The following is a 23,155-nucleotide window of genomic DNA, read 5'->3' as shown; positions in this document are numbered from 1 at the left end:
TAAGGTTGTCTCCCAAAAGTCCATGTGTGAGAATCTTGGTCTACAGTGTGACAAAATTAACAGTGGCGGAACTTCTGAATGGTAAATACTGAAGAACTTGAGGGGAGGATAAAGGAAATAGTAGGACATAGGTGGTCTGAGAGGGAAAAGGACTGAGGGTCCTTTAGGAAGGATGAGTAAATCCTTTCTAATATCGTATAATATAATATAGGATCTAATCTAATATAAACTCTTTACTCTCTATATTAGAAAGGATTTACTATAGAAGAGGTAAAACATTTAAAAGGCAAATTATCCCCTACAAACATAAACACTTCTCCGTCTCTCTCTTTCCCTTCTCTCCTTGGGTAATCTGTCCTCTATAACATCCTTCCTCTGTGGTATCACCCATGATCATATAATGTAGTTATGGATGCCCTCAACATAGCTTATAGTATGTGTACTATTTGGCCTTCCAGAATCCAAAATCATAAGCTAAACAAATGTGTTTTCAAATACATCTTTTAATATATTAAACCTCACCTATTTTATTGTTGTGATAGAAACGAGACAAAAACAAAGAAATTATAACCAAAACCATTAACTTTTGAATAACGTGAAAACATGCCAAAAAAATAATAGTTTCTCCAAGAAGTGTTAGCATGGGTGGGAGAGAGACAGATTGAACATAGCTATAGCTATTGCTTTGTTTGTGTGTTATGTAATTCGGATGCTGTTTCATAAGCTCAACACATGGGAAACTGTCACAGCCTTTGCCTAGATGAACCAGACTCAAGAGGAATGGCAAAGCATTCTTCAGGGGTCGGAGTGAGAATGTTTATGAATGACCGATCAGTGTGTGCAAAGACTAGCAACTGTAGCTTCCTCCTTCTTGATATGTACAAATATATGGTTGAATAAAGACAAATTGAATGAAGAGAGAGAAAAATATTTTTAAAAACTCAAGCGGTAATAAAGGTGGAATTGGAAAACTCGACAACAACAAAAACAATTGGAAAACTCAGGGGAGACTTACAAATGGAATGGGTCAACTCCAGATAGACTATCTTGACACGAAGATACCATAAAGGACGTGAACCACTCAACCAAAAGTTTGTATATGCAAAAACTTTGAGATGCAATTTAAATACCAAATCTGCAAATTATAAGGACAGAAGAAGGAGACTCCCAAGTTAGTGCAATAGACTAAATCTTGAATTGTATTATTAAAAAAAAATCTCCAAATTAAGGAAAGATATACACAGAAAGATACAAGAAAGATACAAAACACAAACAGGACATCCCATGCTCATGGGTTGGTATTATTGATTTAATTGAAATGTCATCCTGCCAAAGGCACTTTCCAGATTCAATGTAATCCCAGTCAAAACTCCCATGACATTCTTCATAATAATAGAGGGAGGGACTAAAATTCACATGGAAGCACAAAAGACCTCAGATAACCCAAGGTAATCACAGGCAAAATGAATAATGCAGGGGGATTGCCATACCAGGTTTGAAGTTATAGCACACACAGCTATAGCAATAAAAACAATATGGCGCTGGCAAACAACAACAAAACAAAAACAGGCATGTAGATCAATGGAACAAAGTCAAAGATCCAAATATGAGTAAACAGAATTGCAGACATCTCATATATAAAAAGATGTCAAAAAAACACACTAGAGGAAAGAGCATCTTTATCAAATGGTGCAGGGAAACTGGATGCCCACCTTTAGAAGAATGAAATTAGATTTGTATCTGTCACTATAATCAACTGCAAATGGTTCAAAGACATCCATATAAAATAACCACAGAAACTTCTAGACGACAACATGGATAGTACCTGCCATGAAATAGGTACAGGAAAAGACTTTCTGAGTAGGACTCCATTTACTCAGCAATTTAGGCTGATGATTGACAAATGAGACCTCATCAAACTAAGACCTTCTGTAGAGCAAAGGAAACAATCAATCCAGCAGAGAGGAGCCCCATAGAGTGGGAGAGAGTCTTGCTAGCCACACATCTGATAGGAGGTAAATGTCTAGAACATACAAGGAACTCAGAAAACAGAGTCAAGAAAATAACCCAAGTTTTTGAATCAAGGTTTTAAAGTAAGAACTAAAGATGGCTAAGAAATGCCTTTTAAAGTGATCAACACCCATAGTAATTAGGGAAATATGAATTAAAACTACATTGAAATATCCTTGACACAGTCAGAGTGGCTAAGATCAAGAAACAATTTATAACAAATGCTAATGAGGCTGTGGAGAGAGGAGAACCTTATTTACTGGTGGTAGCATTACAAACTGGTCCAGTCACACTACAGATCAGCTTAGAGGATGCCTAAAAAAGCTAAAAGTATATCTACTTTATGACCCAACTAACCACTACTTGGCATGTACCTAAGGGACTTGCCATCCTACCCTACAACTTTGTACTCAGCCCTTCAACCAATGTGTGGATAATGAAAATGTAGTTCATAAACACAACAGAATTCTGCTCATCTGTAAGGAAAAGTAAAGTCATGAAGTTTTCAGGTAAATGGATGAAACTAAAATATTATACTTAATGAGGTAACCCAGACCCAGAAAAATAAACACTGAATTTTCTTCTTTGTTAATAGCTCCAAATGTTTAGATTTGAGTATATGACCTGATGTAACATAGAAACCAAGAAAATAGAAAGGGACCATGGGAGTCAGGGGGGAGCTGTAGAAGGGGCATAATTGAATAGAAGTGATATAAAGAGTGAATTCTGCAAGGCAGGTCTTTAACTTGGGAGGAAAGAGGGAGATTAATACGGAGGAAGGAAGAAGAGACAATTAACATTAAGGATGTTTGTGAAAGTCATAAGAATATATAATGTTTTATAAGCATATTTTAAATACATATATATTTATATGCACACATTTACATACTATATGAGGTGATAGTGCCTCTCCTCTCTGCTTAAGAGATAGACTAATAAAAACCCCACTGCCAGGCATAGGAAACTGCCAGTAAGTTGTTGGTCAGGAATCCACTATGCTCTCAAGCAAGACACTCTTGCCATTGTCCGTGGCTCTCAAGACATGAAGGCAAGACCTCGTTGCTAAAGGTTCCACACACTTCAAATAGAGGACTTAGAGAAATTGAACTGGAACTAATATGGAAGCCTCCTTTCTCAGGACTAGCTCTTATAGTCTCAGAAGGTGCCATGCAGGCCACCAAAGGATGAAAGCAGTCAATAATCATAAAGCCTGTGAGCCACAGGGATAGGCCCAGCAAAATTTCCCCAATGGTCCAATATCTGTGCTTTCATTTGAACGTAATCAACAGAAGTTTAATTGGACATAAGGCCTGATCAGTAGAAATTCATGCTATGATACCATAAACCTAGTCTACTGCCTGTCACTAAAGAAGAGACAGATACCAGAAGACAACCTGCTATGTTTCCTAAACTAATACAATATTTATTCAAAATGTATATCCTTAGCCAGGCAGTGGTGGCATACGCCTTTAATCCAAGCACTTGAAAGGCAGAGGCAGATGGATTTCTGAGTTTGAGGCCAGGCTGGGCTACAGAGTGAGTTCCAGGACAGCCAGGGGTACACAGAGAAACCCTGTGTTGAAAAACCAAAAAAAAAAAAAAAAAAAAATTGTATATCCTTATACCTAAAGATGAGTGTCACTTATCAGTCATCAAAAAAGCTTATTTCTTGCAGCAGATGGAGACCATTACAGAGACCCACAACTGGCCAAAGTTCAGAAAATAGGTGGCCACTGGATGTACAGTCCCAACTGATACATTTACAATCCAATCCCTATACTTAAGACTCAGGAGACATCACAGAAGAGTAGAAAGTTTGAAGAAGAAAAAAAAAGCAGAGGACTACAATACCTGATGCTAAATAGTATTTTTTTTCTCAATATGCCAGGGAAGGTGCACTAATGAAATCTCAACAATATGGTTTTCTAAACAAGGCCAAAATAATGACAACAGAGGTTGACATGCCAACATGGACCATGGATGAGTGGACGTTCCCCAAATCCCACTCCCAGATGAAGAGCTACTGGAAATCAACACCAGAGGAGAGGATAATCAGTTTTTCTCTAGAGATGCAAGCTCCCTGCTAGGCTACCCAGCCCTAAGTGGCCATACATAAACACATGTAAATACCAGCAACATTGTGTGTGTGTGTGTGTGTGTGTGTGTGTGTGTGTGTGTGTGTGTGTGTGAATACTATTACAAGAATGGTCATGAATTTGAAAGAGAGTAGAGAGGGAACAGAATACCAGAAGAGTTAAATGGGTAGTGGAAGAATGGAAATGATATAAATACAGTATCCATGTCTAAACCATTCAAAAAATTAAATTAACAAAATAAAATGAAAAATAGAATTGATGAGGCAAAGAGATTTTCGTTTAATTTCACTGGCTACAATTCGTACTTGGCTTATTTCCTGCAATATAGTTATTGGTTTTGTTATTTTATAAACAATAAAAATGACCCACTCCCCAACTCTCCCTAACTTCAAGAACAGCTCTTACAGTGTTCTAAATCATCTATAGCTCTGTAACGTACTGGCCATCACACACTTGGCATAAGAGACACCTGCTGGAGATCGAGGGAATGAAAGGCAACAAAACTGAAGTATGTGACTTCCAAATGAACAATGCCAGGACTCAGGAAGCCTCACCGAGACTCTGTAAGTTACTCATCAGCTTTAAACCCTAAAAGGCTAGTGGGGTGGAATGTGACCAATCACAATTCAGCAAGTCTCTTAGATTAGATGTGTATGTCTCTAAGGAGCAGGAGACTAGGGAAGAAGATGGGTGATCAAGGACCTGATCCCTAAAACAGGAAAGGACAGTATTCAGAGGATGAGCAGACACGTCCCATTTCTTCTTCTGAGGACATTGTCACAGGATCAAATTTCTGTGGTAGGAGTACCCAGGTGAATCTAGCACAGTAGCCTGCTGCAGCTTGTTGAGTTCATGGCTTTATTGGGTGATATGTTCAATGCAGGACTCCTTGCCATGACTCCTGTGACAGGAAGATGAGAATACCCAGGGCTGAGGATATGTCACTTAAGAACCTGTAATTTTTACAAAAACACTTTGCAGGGATCTGGAGAAAGCACTTTCAAAATCCAAAAGAGAATGTGGGATGCAGAAATGTGGAACATACTCCTCTTTGGAGACACCTGATCCCTGGTAGTAACGGTGCAGGCTACAGAAATTCCACATCAACCAGTCTGGTTGCCCTGTTCTCATATCACCTCTACAACCCACACCTCTGATCTACCTGGGAAATTCTGCTCAGGCTGCCCCAGCTGTCGCAATAGGGTTGATACTGGCTAATCTGTCTTAATTGACTTTATTTCCAGTCAAATGTAGAGTGGGATAAGGGATGGATCCCAGGAGGATTTCAGAAAATCATGTCATTATATCTAGAAGAGTTAAGAAAAATAAAATGCAGATACCCCCTCTCCCTGGAACCCACCTGTGTCTCAGAATAATAAGCTTTCCATTTCAGTAGGGAATGGAGCTATTTGTCAGTTCCAATGTCAAGAATGAATGCGATTTGAATTCTCCAGCCATTTATTTCAGCAGTTCTCTATTCTTCAGCTGAAATAACTTAACATAGGAAATTGCTGTTCACTCAATGTAAAACTTGCAAACCTGGTTCCAAGAGACTTATTTCCTTTAAAAAATATGAGCCAGGGCAGGGGCTGTTACATAAGACGCTCCATCCATCTTGGTACAGTGGCAATGCCCAAGCCCGCTGGACCACTTTTCTCTACCATCCTACTAGGCTCAGGGGAAGCATCCCAGTAGAACCATCTCTTCACTTCATTCTTCATTACCATCATTATAATTGCTACCATTTTCTCATAAACATTCATGATTCATCATCTTTCCTGTTTAAACCTGATGGATTGATGACACCCAAATGGCCTGAATGTAAAACCTTCAATGACTGAGGCATTGAGGGAAAAAAATAGAAGTAATGATAATTTTTGTCTCATTTCACTACAGACGAATTCCTGTTGTAGACAGATGAAGAAGATAAAACTGAGCAGCAGTCTGCAATGGGAACATGGTTCTGCGTGGATGATGGGGAGGAATGTGGATTCCTGGGGAACCACTAACGTCAGCTGGAGTCCTCTTGCTCAGTGTCTGTCTTTGAGCCGAACAGCAAGCCTCGAAATTTGCAAGTGTTTTTACTTCACAAACCTTCTTTCAACCTCTTTGCCCTCCACTCACTACCCTACTAAAGGAAGATAAAAGACATGGTGCCAAAGCTCTGAAAAAATGTCTCATGTAAAGTCAAATGCTTCTTGAAAACAGCAAGTATTCGTGCATGATATAGCACTCACTGTCTGCCAGAGATGTTTGCCATGCTGACAAATGTATGTACTTCATGTATGGTAACTCATTTCGCCGTCACAGTCTTAGGAGGTAAATACGTCAGTACTCCCATATGCAAAGCCACAGAAAGGTCAGCCGTTCTGTCTTAAGACACCTGGTTTTACAACTCATGGTACTAAAAATTTGATTCACAGACATCTTTAGCAAAGCCCCTGCTCTTAACCAGCACACTAGGTATTCTCTCTCAAAACTGCATGTTGCTGGCATTTCTAGACAACATTTAAAAACTGAGTGTTCTGAGGAACGGGTTTTTTTTTTTTTTTTTTTTTTTTTTTGGACTTCTGCCTAAGGATAGAAGAAACAAATTAATAATACTTCCCCAGCTTTGGCATGCCTGTTCATATTTAGCTATTTTCCAAATATTGCAAGGGAAGAAAAGATGTAAGCTTCTTTTTCAGGTATGCTTGTGTACTTGAATTTGCTTTGGGCAAAAGTAGGGAGTATCAAGAGGAACCAAATGGCTGACGGCTCATGAGGAGGAAGGTCATGAAGGATGGCATACTGCATGTTCAAAGACATTGAGGGAAGATCTCTGCAGGACACGATTGATGCAGGGGAGATGTGGGTAAGTGGGAAAGCAAGCTATGCCAAGACTTGAACTTCAGAATAAAGAATCCAAAGGCAAGGTGTGTATGATCAGTGGAGTAGTCAGAGGAGTGGGCAACATGCACATGGCTTACGTTCTGCCATCTTTCCCTCGAGTTGGGACACTGTCATCCTAAGGTCTCTTCAATCCATTGACAAAGACTTTACCATTCCATCTTCCCAAGTCACCCAGCAGCCTAGTCTCTGGGCTCTCCTCTCACATCACACAGTTCCTTAAGAACACTTTCTACAGCTACTTGCTGGAGTGTAGCCAAGGTACAACCTCAAGTGTGATGTTCTCAGCCTCCTACTTGTCTGTCACCTAAGACTCCTGTCATCCTAGCTAAGAATGTACCTCTGCAGGTCACATCTTACCTCCCATATTGTAGGTCTTCTTATGAGGTCTGTTTGATTTTTTTTTTCATTTACTGAAAATATACTTTTTTTCCATACAGTTCCCCCTATCCCTACTTCTCCCAATTCTTCCCTATCTCCCCCTAGCATCCAGACCTACTCCCATTTGGTCTCTCATTAGAAAACAAGCTAGTATCTAAAGAAGAGTAATAAAAGAAAACAAATCAATAACAAACAAACCAGAATAAGGCAAACAAACAACAGCAACAACAACAAAGATTCAAAGAAAGCACAATAATATGTATAGATTAAAGACACACATGTTTGGACACACAGGAATCCCCCCTAAAACAACAAAACAAGAAGCCGTGATATGTACTTAAAAGATAAAGATTATGCTGGGTTCTGGTCTACTAGTTTAGCAGAATAACATTAGGATTTTTTTCCAGCTGTGTTGGTTCTACCCTAGGTCTCTGGGCAATCCAACCTAAACAGATAAGAATAAAGAGATTTTAATTTTACTCCCCCCTCCAGAAGATGATGAATAAGGCTTTTAAAAACAATGCCATGACTTCATGTTATGAAACACAGAACCTTAAAAGATGCCCCATGGGCATGGGGCCTACCCTTAAAAGTGAGACTCCCTTGAAAAAAAAGTAAATTCTAACTTGCAAGTGCCTATCAATTAAATATAGGTTTTTGATTAGGAATGGGGCCTTCTGTCCACTTCTTTCAGCTGCAGGACCCAATCTGGTCCAAACCTTTGCAGGCCCTGTTCATGCTGCCACAGTCTCTGAGTTTACATGTGTACCAGTCCTGTTGTGTCTGTATGGCCTTGATTCTTTGGCATCCTTTAACCCCTATGGTTCCTACATTCTTCCTGCCTTTACTTCCACACAGTTCCCTCAGACCCAAAGGAAAAGATTTCACGAAAAAATTCTTTTTATGGCTAAGCATTTCATGGTCACTCACCCTCTGCATATGGCCTAACAGTGGCTCTCCATATTTGTTCCCACCTGCTGTGGGAGGAAGCTTCTCTGATGATGGCTGAGCTTGGTGCAGATCTATTAGTAGAGCAAAATGTCATTAGGAGTCATTTTATTACTTTAGAAGAACAGTAGTATTAGGTTTTCCCTAGGTCTCTGGCCTACCTAGTCTTGGGTTCTTGTCCACCCAAACAGTACTGGGGATGGGTTCCATCTCATACACCGGTCCTTAAATCAAATCAGATATTGGTTGGCTACTCTCCCAAGCTTTGTGCCACTATTACACCAGCATTTCTTACAAGCAGGTTATTCTTGTAGATGGCAGGCTTTATAGCTGGGTTGGTGTTTACCTTTTTCTTTGGTAGTATGCAGAATACATTCCAGTATCAAGAGTACTACTAGCCTATGGAGTGAAGGCTCTAGACAGGCACAAGCTCAACTTCTGTGTGTTCAATGTAGATGTCTTAAGCAATGGGGCCTTACCATCAGTTTGTGGAGAACCACAATAGCCTTGGCAATAGTTCTTTGGAGGTTCCCTTGGGTTAGATATAGCCCATCCCTGGTACTGGAAGTTTCATTAAGTTGTAAAAGATATCCAGTTGGACCTCTGTCTCCTCTGTTCTTTGGTGATTTCATTTAGATTGCCTTTGTATATGTATATATTATAGGAAGCATCAACTGTATTAGGTTTACATATGACCTCAAATGGGCCTTAGTTTTAGTGGTCCCTCCCTGTCTTTCTTCCCTCACCGCTGTGTTCCCCTACTGTCCCTGTTTGATTCTCCCATTCCAGTCCCGAACACTTGCCCATCTATAACTATCTATTCTTTTTCCACTTCCAGGGAAGATCCATCCCTGATACCTAGTCCCTTACTTTCTACCTAACTCTGTGGTTATACAGATTATAGCTCACTAACCAATGAGTAAACAGCTAACATCTACATATAAGTGAACATATACCATATACAAATATATATCATATTTGTCTTTCTGAGTCTGAGTTACTTCACTCAGGATGATCTTTTTCTAGTTCCATTTATTTACTTGCAAATTTCATAATTTTGTTTTTTAGCAGCTAAGTAATATTCCATTGTGCAAATGTACCATGTTATTTTATTCATTCTTCTGTTGATGGACATATAGTCTCTCTCTAATTTCTGGCTATTATGAATAGAGCAGCAAAAGCATGGTTAAACAAGTGCCTCTGTGGTAGGATGAAGCATCCCTTGGATATATGTCTAAGAGCTGTACAGCTAGACCTTGAGGTAAATAGATCCTCATCTTCTAGAGAAACTGCCACACTGTTTCCCATAGTGGCTGTAAAAGTTTATGCTCCCACCAGCAATGAATGAGTGTTTCTCTTACTCCTCATTCTCACCAGCAACCCATCATTTGTTGTATTGATCTTGGACATTGTGAGTGATGTAAGATGAAATCTCAAAGTAGTTTTGATTTGAATTTTCCTAATCACTAAGGATGTTGAACATTTCTTTATGTGTTTCTCAGCTATTTAAGTTTTCTCTTTAGAAAATTCTCTATTTAGATCTATACCTCATTTTTTTAATTGGGCTGTTTTCTTGATGTCCAGGTTTTTGAGGTTTTTTTAATATATATTTTGGGTATTAGTCTTCTATCAGATGAGTAGTTTGTAAAAATCTTTTCCCATTCTGTAGGCTTCAAGCACAGCATGGCATCGGTCATAGTGTCTGGGTTTGGTGCCTGCCCATGGGATGGTTAAGAAAATTTTCTTCTATTATTTTGTTGAAAATATTTTCTGTGCATTTGACATTGGTTTTTTTCTCCTTTTATTCCTATTATTCTAATAGTTCATTGTTTCATATAGTTCATAATATCTCCTTTCACATCATTCATTCTCACAGTGTCCAAATTTTTCTGGATGTTTTGTACCTGCAGTTTTTTTTTTTTTTAACACTTAACATTTTCTTTGAGGCATCCATTTCTTCTATCTTGTCTTCAATGATCAAGATTCTCTCTTATGTCTTTTTTTTATTCTGTTGGTCAGCCTTGTCTCCTGAGTTTTCTGTTTGAGTGCCTAAATTTTTCATTTCTCATTTTTTCTCCTTGTGTTTTCTTTATTGGTTCTATTTCTATTTGTAAGTCTTGAGCTGTTTTCTTCATTTTATTCTACTGTTTGTATTTTCCTAAGGGAAATACAATTAGATTTCTTTAAGGGATGTATTCATTTCCTCTTTAATGACCTTGATCCTATTCATAAAGGCTGTTTTGAAGCCCTTAACTTATGCTTCAGCTATGTTGCACTGCTTAGGGCCATACTACAATGGAGTCTCTGTGCTTTAGTAGAGACATTATTCTGGCTGTTATTGTGTTTTTACACTTTGTCTGAGCATCTGGGTTTGGAATGATTGTAATTCTAGTTGTTGATGTCTAGCCTTGTCTTTGTTGGGTGTGTGTTCCATTCCTTGGTTTCTGTTATCCTTTCTGGTTTGCTTCTCAGAAGAGTGTGGTAGCTGTGGGTTCCATGGTAGAAAATGCTTATGAGATCCTGCCAGGTATGGCCACCGATGAAGGCAGGATGGCCAAGTTCAGCTTCCTGAAAAAAAAAAAAAAAAAACTCAAGAGTGTGATATTCTATTGTATTGTCTTTTATTTTATTTTGAGACCAGGTGTCACCAAGGGACTCTGGCTATCCTGGAACTCACTACATAGACCAGGCTGGCCTCAAATCCACAGAGATCCTCCTGCCTCTGCCCCTTTATTGCTGGGATTAAAGGTGAGCATCACTCCACCACACTTGATGAGTGTTATATTTTAAAATGGGGAAGTAGCCAAATGGTCAAGTACTAGTCTCGTATGTGCAAGGCTCTGGGTTCCCTGGCACTGTGATAATAAGTAATGTGATATTTTATGTACCTGCAAACAATAGTCCAGCAGAATGTCCTCTCTACAGTACTGCTAGCCTGTGTGACAGATGGGGAAACTGAGGCTTAGGGAGTTTGTAATCTTTCCATAAACTCTTTTCTTGAAACTACAGGGTCAGGGCCAGAACTACAAAGCTCCTGACCAGCAAGATTGTCTATGAGACAAACAGATAACTGCGACTCAACTTAGCCAGTCCTGTTCATGTTCTGGGTCCCCTCATGATACCAGCTGGGGAAGAACAAGATACCTCTGAGCTCCTCTTTACAGTCTTCTTGTGGGTGACAGTCACCAGGCCTGTCACTTAGGTGTCCTGAGCTCCATGTTTTCCTCCCATATGAAATGAGAATCCTGTTGTCTGCTCTTTCTGTTGCTTAAGGAAACTGTCCATTCCTGGATAGACCCAGGGGTAAAACCTGGGATAAATGCTTGAAGAAGCGTTTTCCTCCTACGGATCCTTTATTCGGGAGCTCAGATTTGACTCGGAGCCAATTGTATAACATTTTCTAATTTGGTCTTAGATTCAATTTCCCTTTGTGGTCTTCTAGTCTGAAAATCTAGGGGTGCAGTCACAGTGACTTCCTGGAGGAGTTAGCTAGAAGAACAGGTGGAATCCCTGGCCTGTGGAATGGGGTGGGGGTGGTGTGTCAGTGTCTTCCTCTGGATGTACTTGATCTGTCTTGGTTCCCTGGGTCCCAGCAGCAAGCATTGGAGCTCAGCTTAGTGGACATCAGAAGTCAATCGGGCTGCCTGATGCCCTGAGCCTCCTTCAACATACTTGGTCCATTTCACTCTGTAGCCCATCAAGGCTCCCTGTGTGTCTGCTTCATGATCTTACATCACTACACACACTGGTATGTCCTGCTGCTTGTCCCTACTCATCCCTGCAGTGCTAGCACACCTATCTCCTCTGCTGGATCCCCAGGTTACTGGCTATTATCCCCTCCTATAGCTTGCCCTGTCATGACCCATCCACCTGCTCCCAGAGAGCCTTGTGCCTATTCCCTTGACCGTGTATTTCTACTAATTTTTTTTTTCCAAGGCCAACCTGGAAGAAGAGCCAGAGCCAGGCTGGACTCTAGCCAGCTTTGGGCCCATGGAGGAAGCTCCTACATCCTTGCTTGACCCTCAAGTGATGCTTAAGCAATTTGGCTTGACAGTTGGCACACAATGTCTTGTTAGAATGGGGAAATGCTGGTCTCAGGCAGGTGGGTTTGCTGCAAGGCACAGAACTCCTGGAGACTTGGAACTGCTTGTTCCCTTGGGTAGTACTCAGAGGACCTCATGTCTGCTGTCTAGATAGGATGCTAACCAGCCTAGTATGTCTTGCTTCCAATCTGACCTACCTGGAGACTCCAACTCTATCAATCTTCCCTCCACCTGGAGAAATGGTGTGTGTGTGTGTGTGTGTGTGTGTGTGTGTGTGTGTGTATCTGTGTGTGTCTGTGTGTGCTGGATGAAGGAGGAGTTTGCTTCTGTTTATGTCTGGGTAGCAACTCTCATGCTTTGTATAAGCCCCAAGCAGGGTCGCAAGGGAATTGGTGATTTCCCAGAGATAACCTGCTTCATCTTCAATCCTAGCACCAACCAGGCTCAACTTGCTCATCTTGTGAGATCAGCTGAGATTGGGCACATTCAGGATTGAATGGCTGTAGACCACTCTCTGCCTCTGGCCTGATCTCCTTACACTCAAGCCAATCATGTTTGGGGAGTGCAGGACCTTCCTTCCCTAACTTACTTCTAGTGTTTAGAGCCAGGTCTTTGGAGGCTCTGGTATGGTATGGAGACAGGAAACAGGAACACTCTCTTGGCTCTGGTCAGATACGCTCTCCTCTGTGCTGGGAGGCAAGGTTCCTGTCCTGGCTGACTTGCTGTGTGACCCTGGTTATTGTCACTGGGCTTCAGTTTTCTTTGAAAAAAATGCATGAGTTGTACAAAGTTTATGAATAATTAAGATTCCTAAAGCCAGGTATGGTGTGTACCGCAATTCCAGCTGTTGGAAGGCTGGGGCAGGAACATTAAAAATTGAAGGCCAAGCTTTGCATGGTAGTGCATGCCTTTAATCTCAGCACTCAGGAGGCAGAGGCATACAGATCTCTGTGAGTTCAAGACCAGCCTGGTCTACAAAGTGAGTTCCAGCATAGTCAGGACCACATAAAGATGCACTATCTCAAAGAATAGAATAAAATAGCATTTTCCGGATTGTCAGCTCATTTAATCCCCACCAGCCTGGCAAGGGAGGCGTGTTTAAAAGAACCAGAGGCACAGAATGCCTGAACAATGAGGCTAAACAACCCTTTCCAGGTCTCACAGTGAAGACATGAAGACAGGGGTTACAGCCCAGTTTTCTGACTAACTGAATGCAGATGCACATGTATGGGGGCTTTCAGAATTGTAGCCATGGCAACCACAGTGCTCATTTGTAGCTCATCTAGTAAATTTCCAGAACTATTGCATTGACTACCTATGAGAAGCTCCACAGGAGATCCACATTATAACAGAGTAAACTGAGGCAAATTATGGAATTTTAACATCACCCAATTATTAGTCAAGAATGACATCTAGGAAGTCTGACTTCAGGATTTACAAGGGTATGATGACCAAATCTCTCAATGTGTAGGATATGGAACATAGTAGATGCTCAATAAATAATTGCTGAAAGAATAGTACACAACATAAATAATAATATTAATAGGAATATGTACAAAAAGAAATAAACCTCCAACCAAATTGATCTCTGGGCCTGTGGACAGAGCTTTGTCTCCATGGCTACCTCTAGTAAGGCCGGATGTTGGTGTTGGTGTTTTTCTCTACTGCCCTCTACCTTCCCTTATAGTGAAGCAGGATCTCTCACTTGAACTCAGAGTTCACGGTTTGGCTAATCTAGCTAGAGGATCTCATCTCTGCCTCCCATGAGCTGAGATGATAAGTGGACTGCTATTCCTACTCAGCACTGGCATGGGTGTTGGGCATCTGAACTCTGGTCCTCAGGCTCCCATAGCAAGTGCTTTATATTCTAAGCCCTCGCCTCAGCCCATTTTGGCTCCCCCTTTTCACTGTTGAAAAATCTAGTCCATGGGCATAGTATAGTCTGTTTCTCCATCACCATCCACTATACATGTTGTTTGTATTTACTTTTAGGAGTTTTTGAACAGAACACTTGTGACCACCAATGCTCATCGGGCCCACTGTGGACCAGTATGCTTTCACAGTATGAATCGATGCCTAGAAGTGGATTTTTGGGGGGTGAAAGGTAAGTGTGTGTTTGACTTTATAAGAAATTGGTAGGAAGCTGATGATATCGCCCTGGTGTCCAGAGTCCTGAGTTCAACCCCTAATACAACATAAATCCAGCAAAGCAGCACACCCCTGTAGTCCCAGTCTTCAAGAAGTGGAGACAGGAGGATCAGAAATTCAGGGTCATACTCCGCTATTGCAGAATTTAGGTCAGCCTGGGCTACCTGTGAAACAAGGGAAAATGGAGAACCAAGCAAACTCTTTTTTCATGTATTTGCACATGTCAGTTATCTGCAGTGTAAATCAATATAATATCATTTACCCCATATTCTTTATACACTTGATATTATTTGTCACGCCTCTAAGCTATTCTGGTCAGTATATAATGGTAATTCTTTGCTGTTGTGATTTTCAATTCCACAATGATGCTGAAGATATTAGACATTTCTCATGTGCACCTTCTTTGATGAAGTATCTAGTTGAATCTTTGGCCCACTTAGACTGGGTCACTGGCTTTGTCATTCCTGAGTTCAAAGAATCTTCATGTAAGTTCCTGATAAAAGATCATTGTCATCTATGTATGCATTGCAGGTATTTCTCCATACCTGGGGAATAATATAGTTATTAAGTTATTATTAATATAATAATTGAGAAGAGAAAATGAAAAAAGACTACACTATAGGGGTGTGTCTGGTCACTCTCCTAATCTGAGGAACATGTACTTCTTATGTCTTCTTATTTATGAAAACCTCCCAGATTTTCTTCTTGATGTTTTATGATTTTTAGCTTTTGAGGTTGAGATGTATAGTGATTGATTTTGACTCTGTCTTTGTGAATTGCCCATGTGAGGTAGAGTCAAAGCCCATACAAACAGCTATACCTCTTTCATACTATATCTGGAGCTGTTTAGCTGTTTCTCTTGATTTGCTCCTAGCATGCCTTCTGGGGTTTGTTTTTGATTTTGATTGGGGGGGGGGGTGTCTGCACTTCTCAGCTTTAATTTATTACTTTATATGATTCATTTTCTCTTCTTAATTATTATATTAATAATAACTTAATAACTATAATATTCTCCTTTTCTCCTCTGTTTTGGGGAGAGGATGTTTTGAGACAGGGTTTTTTCTCTGTGTAGCCTAGCTCTCCTGTAACTCACTCTGTAGATCAGGCTGACCTAAAATCAGAGATCCACCTGCCTCTGCTTCCCCAGTACTGCAATTATGCTTCTTTTAAAAACAGTTGACTTACTGGTTCCTTCTGGTCTGGGCCAGAGCACTGAGCAGATCTTGGGTGGCAGCTCTGCCCCCAACCTCCAAGAAACCAGAGGAAGCAGGGATCCCAGGCACTCGAACTCAGGCAGTATCTTAGGTAAGCAGACAGCAGGGCCCGCCCTAAACAGGGAGTAATTGGGAACCAAAAGGACCCAGGAAGTCACTCCCGGCCGGGAACATTGGTTCCTTCCGGTCTGGGCCAGAGCACTGAGCAGATCTAGGGTGGCAGCTCTGTCCCCAACCTCCAAGAACCCAGAGGAAGCAGGGATCCCAGGCGCTCTAACTTGGACAGTGTCTTAGAAACTAGTTCTCAGATCTGAGGCCTGGATCAGACCTCTGCCAGGTCTGCTGTTGTGTGGACCCCGGATTCCACCTGAGACATACTGGAAGGTCCACTCAATCCAGAGCCACAGAGGAACAAATGAACTCAGAGATTCAGACAACATATCCTGAGATATTCTAGAGGAGACACTGCACCCAGAACAGCAGACACCTAGCTGGACTACTACCTTGGAGGCACCATATCCTGAGGCATCCTAGAGGTACCACTGTAATCAGTGCAGCTGGAAAAGATCACAGAGACATCTGGACCCCGAGGAGATCAGACACAAGCTAGATAACTAGAAAGACAGGACTTCAAGTCAGAGACAGCAAGTACAGGCAGCACTAGAGTTAACCAGATGGCAAAAGGCAAGAGCAAGAATGTAAGCAACAGAAACCAAAGTTACATGGCATCATCAGAACCCAGCTCCCCCATCAGAGCAAGCCCTGAACACCCCATCACACCAGAAAAGCAGGAATCAGAATTAAAATCACTTCTCATGATGATGATAGAGGGCTTTAAGAAAGACATAAATAACACTCTCAAAGAACTTAAGGAGAGCACTAGTAGACAGATAGAAACCCTTAAAGAGGAAACACAAAAATCCCTTAAGGAATTGCAAGAAAATGCAACCAAACGGGAAAAGGAATTAAACAGAACCATGCAGGATCTAAAAATGGAAGTAGAAACAATAAAGAAATCACAAAGGGACAATACCATGGAGATAGAAAACCTAAAAAAAAGATCAGGAGTCATAGACACAAATATCACCAACAGAATACAAGAGATGGAAGAGAGAATCTCATGTGCAGAAGATACCATGGAAAACATTGACACAACTGTCAAAGAAAATGCAAAATACAAAAAGCTACTAACCCAAAATATACAAGAAATCCAAGACACAATGAGAAGGCCAAACCTAAGGATAATAGTTATAGATGAGGGTGAAGACTCCCAACTAAAAGGACCAGTAAATATCCTCAACAAAACTATAGAGGAAAACTTCCCTAACCTAAAGAAAGAGATGTCCATAAATATACAAGAAGCTTACAGAACTCCAAATAGTTTAGACCAGAAAAGAAATACTTCCCACCATATAATAGTCAAAACATCAAATGTACAAAACAAAGAAAAAATACTAAAAGCAGTAAGGGAAAAAGGCAAAGTAACATATAAAGTCAGACCTATAAGAATTACACCAGACTTCTCACCAGAGACCATAAAAGCCAGAAGATCCTGGACCGATATCATACAGACCCTAAGAGAACACAAATGTCAGCCCAGACTACTATACCCAGCAAAACTCTCAATCATTATTGATGGAGAAACCAAAATATTCCATGACAAATCCAAATTTACACAGTATCTCAACACAAATCCAGCACTTCAAAGAATAATTGGTGGAAAACTCCAACACAAGGAGGGAAACTACAACCTAGAAAAAGCAAGAAAGTAATCTTCCCAAAACCCCAAAAGAAGATAGTTACACAAACATATCTCCACGGATGTTAGCCCAAAAGCTTGGATTAGAGAAGACTCAACCCACAGACCACATGAAGCTCATGAAGAAGGAAGACCAAGAGGGGATGCCTCAGTTCTACTTAGAACGAGAAACAAAAAGGGAGCAAACAGGGAAACAAAACATGGAACAGAAACTGAAAGAGGGGCCATCAGGAGACCATTCCACCTGGGTATTCACCCCATGTACAGCCACCTAAGCTAAACACTGTTGTGGATGGCTGGAAGTGCATAATGTGAGGAACATGATATAGCTGTCTCCTTAGAGGTCAGCCAAAGACTAACACACTCAGAGGACAATGTTCACAATTAACCACTGATATGATCGGGGTTTCCCAATGGAGAACTTAGTGAGAGGACTGAAGGAGCAGAAAGGGTTATTGACCCCAGGTGGAAAGCAACAATACCAAACAACCAGAGCCCCCCAGGGTCTAAACCACCAGCCTGGGAACACATAGGGAGGGACCCAAGACTCCAGAGGTATATGTAGGGGAGGATGGCCTTGTCAGACATAGGTGGGAGAGGAGTTTCTTGGTCCCATATAAAAAAAAAAAGAATGAAAAATGAATGAATGAACACACAGTGGGGGGGATGTGAGGGCGGGGAGGGGATAGTGAGGGGGGTAGGTGGGGTCACTGCCTCATAGAAGCATGAGGAGGGGGATGGGATAGGTTTCTGGGTGGTGGGAGGAAGTAGGCTAAGGGGATAAAATCTGAAACGTAAATACTACAACCAATTTTAACAAGCGGAAAAAAAGTCTTCAGAACCAACATCTTTTAAAAAAAAAATGTCAGCCCCCTGGGGGTGGGAAATTTTTTTTTTCTTGATACTAAAACTTGTTCTGAGAATTGTATATTGCAGAATACACAGCCTTGGTGTATCTACTCATCAAGCATACTGAGCAGACCTGCCCAAACCTCTGATGTCCTGGAATTCCATCTGGATTCAGTGAAGACACAGCATCAGAGGCTTATCAACTTACTCTTCCTCCCACCCCTCTTCTAAAATCTCAACGCCCTTAATCAGCTTGAAGAAGTTAAAGAAGAGACAGCGCCCCTATTCCCTGAGCTTGGGGACTAATGTGGTTAATAATGGTCTGTCTTTCTAGGGACAAGTAGTGGTTTTGTTGGAACAGGGGGGATTAGCTAGGACTTATTGCATAGCCATAACCTATTGGTAGAAATCTGTATAATTATTATCAAGATGAAGTTATAATTTCTTAAATGGTACAAAATTTACTTTGATCTCAAATTTAAGGTTTTCATTGGTACGAGCCTCTTATTAATATAAAAATGAGATGAATATTGATACTCTCATAGGCATTGTGCCTGTATAACACATTTAGGAATACGATGCCTAGACCCAGCCCTTTTTTAACTTTTTTAACTGATTTGGGACGGTTAACCTATGAGTTAAGGGACTATAGCAAATTCATGGCTTTGAGTTTATTGTTAGGAGGTTTTCCATATTTTATTTAGAAATAACTGAGAGGAGTGAACAGACAACAGTCCAAGTTACCTTACATGGATAGTTGGTTTTCAAAACATCAGAAGTCCATAGAATTGACGCTACAAATATTTATATATTAATATTCATATTGATTAGAGACCTGTCTGCTCCTGACAGCTTCCTGTCATGGATTCTAAGAAGAAATTGAGCATCCTTGGAGTTACTCCAGTTGTGTGGTAACAGCCACTAGGCAAGAATTGCCTCTCTCCATCTACAGACAAATTACTGTCCAGAAATTTGTGGAACATGCAGAATAGTCGACTGATTATATCTGCCTAGACAGAGTAATCAGTCCTTAATAATCCTGCATCACCAAGGTCTGTCAGATGATTCTGGGCCAGAAGGCTGAAGATTTGATGCTCCAACGTTCAGTAGTATAGGGGCTTTTCAGGTGTTCAGAGGTCTTTATAAATTGGCCAAGTTTTAAAAGCTATGCTTTGTGCTTCCCACAATTATAGTTAACTCAGTCATTTTGGATTTCTGACGGGGTTGAAAACTTATAGCTATTTACTGTAAGAGAAAAGATTTGAGTGGATGGTCGTCAGCTGACATTTATCCTAAGCCAGGTTCAGAACTAAATGTTTTAGTTAGGATAGATGACAGAGGTGCTGGTTAGTCAACAAAAGGATGGACGGGGTATTAGGACTATCTTGTACCTCACTGGTACAAATTGGCATAATTATGCTCTAATTGTATTTTGAGAGAAAAGTTTCATTTTAACAGGAAGGGTGATGTGTAGGAGGAGCTAAGGTAGGAGGAGTACTGAGAGGAAGAAAAGGAGTAAGAAGAGGAGAAGAAGAAGGAGAGGAGAAGCTAGGTGATGAAGGAGAGAAAGATGGGGGAGACAGGGAGGCAGATATTCATGTATCTCCACCAGTCAAAGATAGTTTTTATATCTAGGTTGGTCAGTGGGTTACACCTCTGATTGAACAATTCCAAACTTATAACATTTATGATTAACATTATTTTTTAAAAAAATGTATAAATGCAAAAAGGAAAAGGGGGCATGGGATAGGGGTTTTCTAAGGGGAGGAATGGGGAAAGGGGATGGCATCTGAAGTGTAAATAAAATATCTAATAAAAAAATTAAAAAACAAAAAAAATAGTTGACTTAGTTTATTTTCCTTCCATGTATAACAAAACTCTAGAATCCTGGGCTCTTGGCACACCAGAGCCCACACAACAGGTGTTTGATACATATTTGTAACTATTCTAACTCCTTGTCAAATAATGTTACATTGTGTCACTAGCTGTAAGTATCCTGTAGTAACAAAGTATTTCTTGCTTCTTCCTTATCTCTCCTGTGAGCTTGTCATTTCACCTCCCACAAACAGGACCACTGAATATACTGTTGCTATTATTTTGAGCAAATTGTCTGTTGTGACATATCCAAGTTTATTAGAAAAGTAGAAAAAGAAAACCTGTCCTTTTGTTTGAGAACATTTTGTTCTGAAATGGGTTGTATATTACTGTCAAGTGACTTTTGTGACCCTCAGTTCTTGAATATATAAAATGGAGGTATAGTATTGGCTTGCCAGTCTCCACCAGATAAAATGAACTTGTTAGGCAAAAGGAAAAGTCTGTGGAGTTAGTTGTTCCAGGGGATATTCTTCTTTTTCTTTCCTCTTTTCTTTTTCATTTCATTTTTTTCTTATATCAAGACAATGGGAGTTTGACAAGTCTTCGGTTCACATGCTTTTGCTTGAAGAATATTTTCTTCTGGTTACTGATTTAAGATCTTCCAGGTTTTTTTAGGTAAAGAAGGGGGTTTCACATAAAAGCCTCCCTCCCTCCCTCCTCTCCCTTCTTTCCTTTATAACATTTTCTTCTTTTTATTAAGAGTAAATTCTTGGGGCTGGAGAGAGGGCTCAGCAGTTAAGAGCACTGACTGCTCTTTCAGAAGACCTGGGTTCAATTCTTAGCACCCACAAGACAGTTCACAACTGTTTATAATTCCAGTTCCAGGGGACCTGACACCCTCACACAGACATGTAATCAGGAAAAACACAAAATAAAAATAAATAAATTATTTTTTAAAAGAAGAGATTATTTTCTCAAAAACTATATCCTGATTACAGTTCTTCCTCCCTCTACTCCTTCAAATTTCTCCCTACATCCTCTCCTCTCTAAATCCACACCTTTTCTGTCTCTCAGAAAAGAACAGGCTTCTAAGAATTAGGAACAATTTGATAATGCATATTCCATGGGTAAGGAAGGCATTCTTTTTTTTTTTTTTTTTTTTTTGTAGCTTCCATTTCTTTTTTAAAATTTTTTTAATTTACATTACAGATACCATCCCCTTTCCCCATTTCCCCTCCCTAGAAAACCCCTATCCCATGCCCCCTTTTCCTTTTTGCTTTTATACAATTTTTTAAATGTTAATCAAATGCCTTGTAAGTTTGGTAATGTTCAATCAGAAGTGTAACCCAATACCCAACCTAGATATATCAATTATCTTTGACTGGTGGAGACACATGAACATCTGCCTCCATGCCGCCCCCTCTTTCTCTCTCTTTCTCTCTCTCATCACCTAGCTTCTCCTCTCCTTCATCTTCTCCTCTCCTTACTCCATCTCTTCCTCTCAGTATTCCTACCCCCTTAGCTCCTCCTACATATCACCCTTCCTGTTAAAGTAAAACTTTTCTCTCAAAATATAATTAGAGCACAATTATTCCTAATTGTACCAATGAGGTACAAGATAGTCCTAATACCCAGTCCATCATTTTGTTGACTAGCCAGAACCTCTGTCATCTCTCCTAACTAAAACACTTAGTTTTGAACCTGGCTTTTTTTCTTGGCTTTAGAATGAATGTCAGCTGAAAACCATCCACTCAGATCTTTTCTCGAAAAGTAAATAGCCAGGATTGGCTATGAGACTATAGGTCTTCAACCCCGTCAGAAGTCCAGAATGACTGACTTAACTGAAATTATGGGAAGCACTAAGCATAGCTTTTAAAACTTAGCCAATTTATAGAGACCGCTGAACACCTGGAAAGCCCCTATACTACCGAACGTTGGAGCATCAAATCTTCAGCCTTCTGGCCCAGGATCATCCGACAGACCTTAGTGCTGCAGAATTATTAAGGGCTGATTACTATGCCTTGGCAGATATAATCAGTCAACTATTCTGCAAGTGTGTCCTTTTCTGGACAGTAATTTGTCTGTAGATGGAAAGAGGCAATTCTTGTCTAGTGGCTGTCTCACTACAACTGGAGTAACTCCAAAGATGCTCAATTTCTTCTTAAAATCCAATACAGGAAGCTGTCAGGAGCAGACAGGTCTCTAATCAAAATGAACATTACTACAGAAATGTTTGTAACATCAATTCTGTGGACTTCCGATGTTTTGAAAACCAACTATCCATGTAAGGCAATCTGGACTGTTGTCTGTTATCTCCACTCAGCTATTTCTCAATAAAACATAGAAAACACCCTAACAATAAACTCCAAGCCATGAATTTGCTATAGTCCCTTAACTCACAGGCTAACCATCTTGAATCTGTTTTTAAAAAGTTAAATAAGAACTGGGTCTAAGTCTTGTATTCCTAAATGCCCATGAAAGTATCAATATTCATCTCACTTTTATATCAATAAGAAGCTCATACCAGTGAAAACCTTAAATTTGAAAACAAAGTAAACTTTGTACCATTTAAGATATTATAACTTCATCTTGATATTAATTATACAGATTTCTACCAATAGGTTATGGCTATGCAATAAGTCCTAGCTAATCCTCCCTGTTCCAACAAAACCACTACTTTTCCCTAGAGAGGCAGACCAATATTAACCACCTTAGTCCTCAAGCCCAGGGAATAGGAGCACTGACTCTTCTTTAACTTCTTCAAGCTGATTACAGGCATTGAGATATTAGAAGAGGGGTTGGGGGGAAGAGTAAGTTGATAAGCCTCTGATGCTGTGTCTTCACTGAATCCAGATGGAATTCCAGGACATCGGAGGTTTGGGCAGGTCTGCTCAGTATGCTTGATGAGTAGATACACCAAGGCTGTGTATTCTGCAATATACAATTCTCAGAACAAGTTTTAGTATCAAGAAAAAAAATTTTTTTTCCTAGAGGGCTGAAATT

Source organism: Arvicanthis niloticus, chromosome 8, assembly GCF_011762505.2.
Source record: "Arvicanthis niloticus isolate mArvNil1 chromosome 8, mArvNil1.pat.X, whole genome shotgun sequence".
Taxonomy (NCBI): domain Eukaryota; kingdom Metazoa; phylum Chordata; class Mammalia; order Rodentia; family Muridae; genus Arvicanthis; species Arvicanthis niloticus.
The sequence above is the reverse complement of the archived record's forward strand: the minus strand, read 5'-3'. Positions refer to the sequence as shown.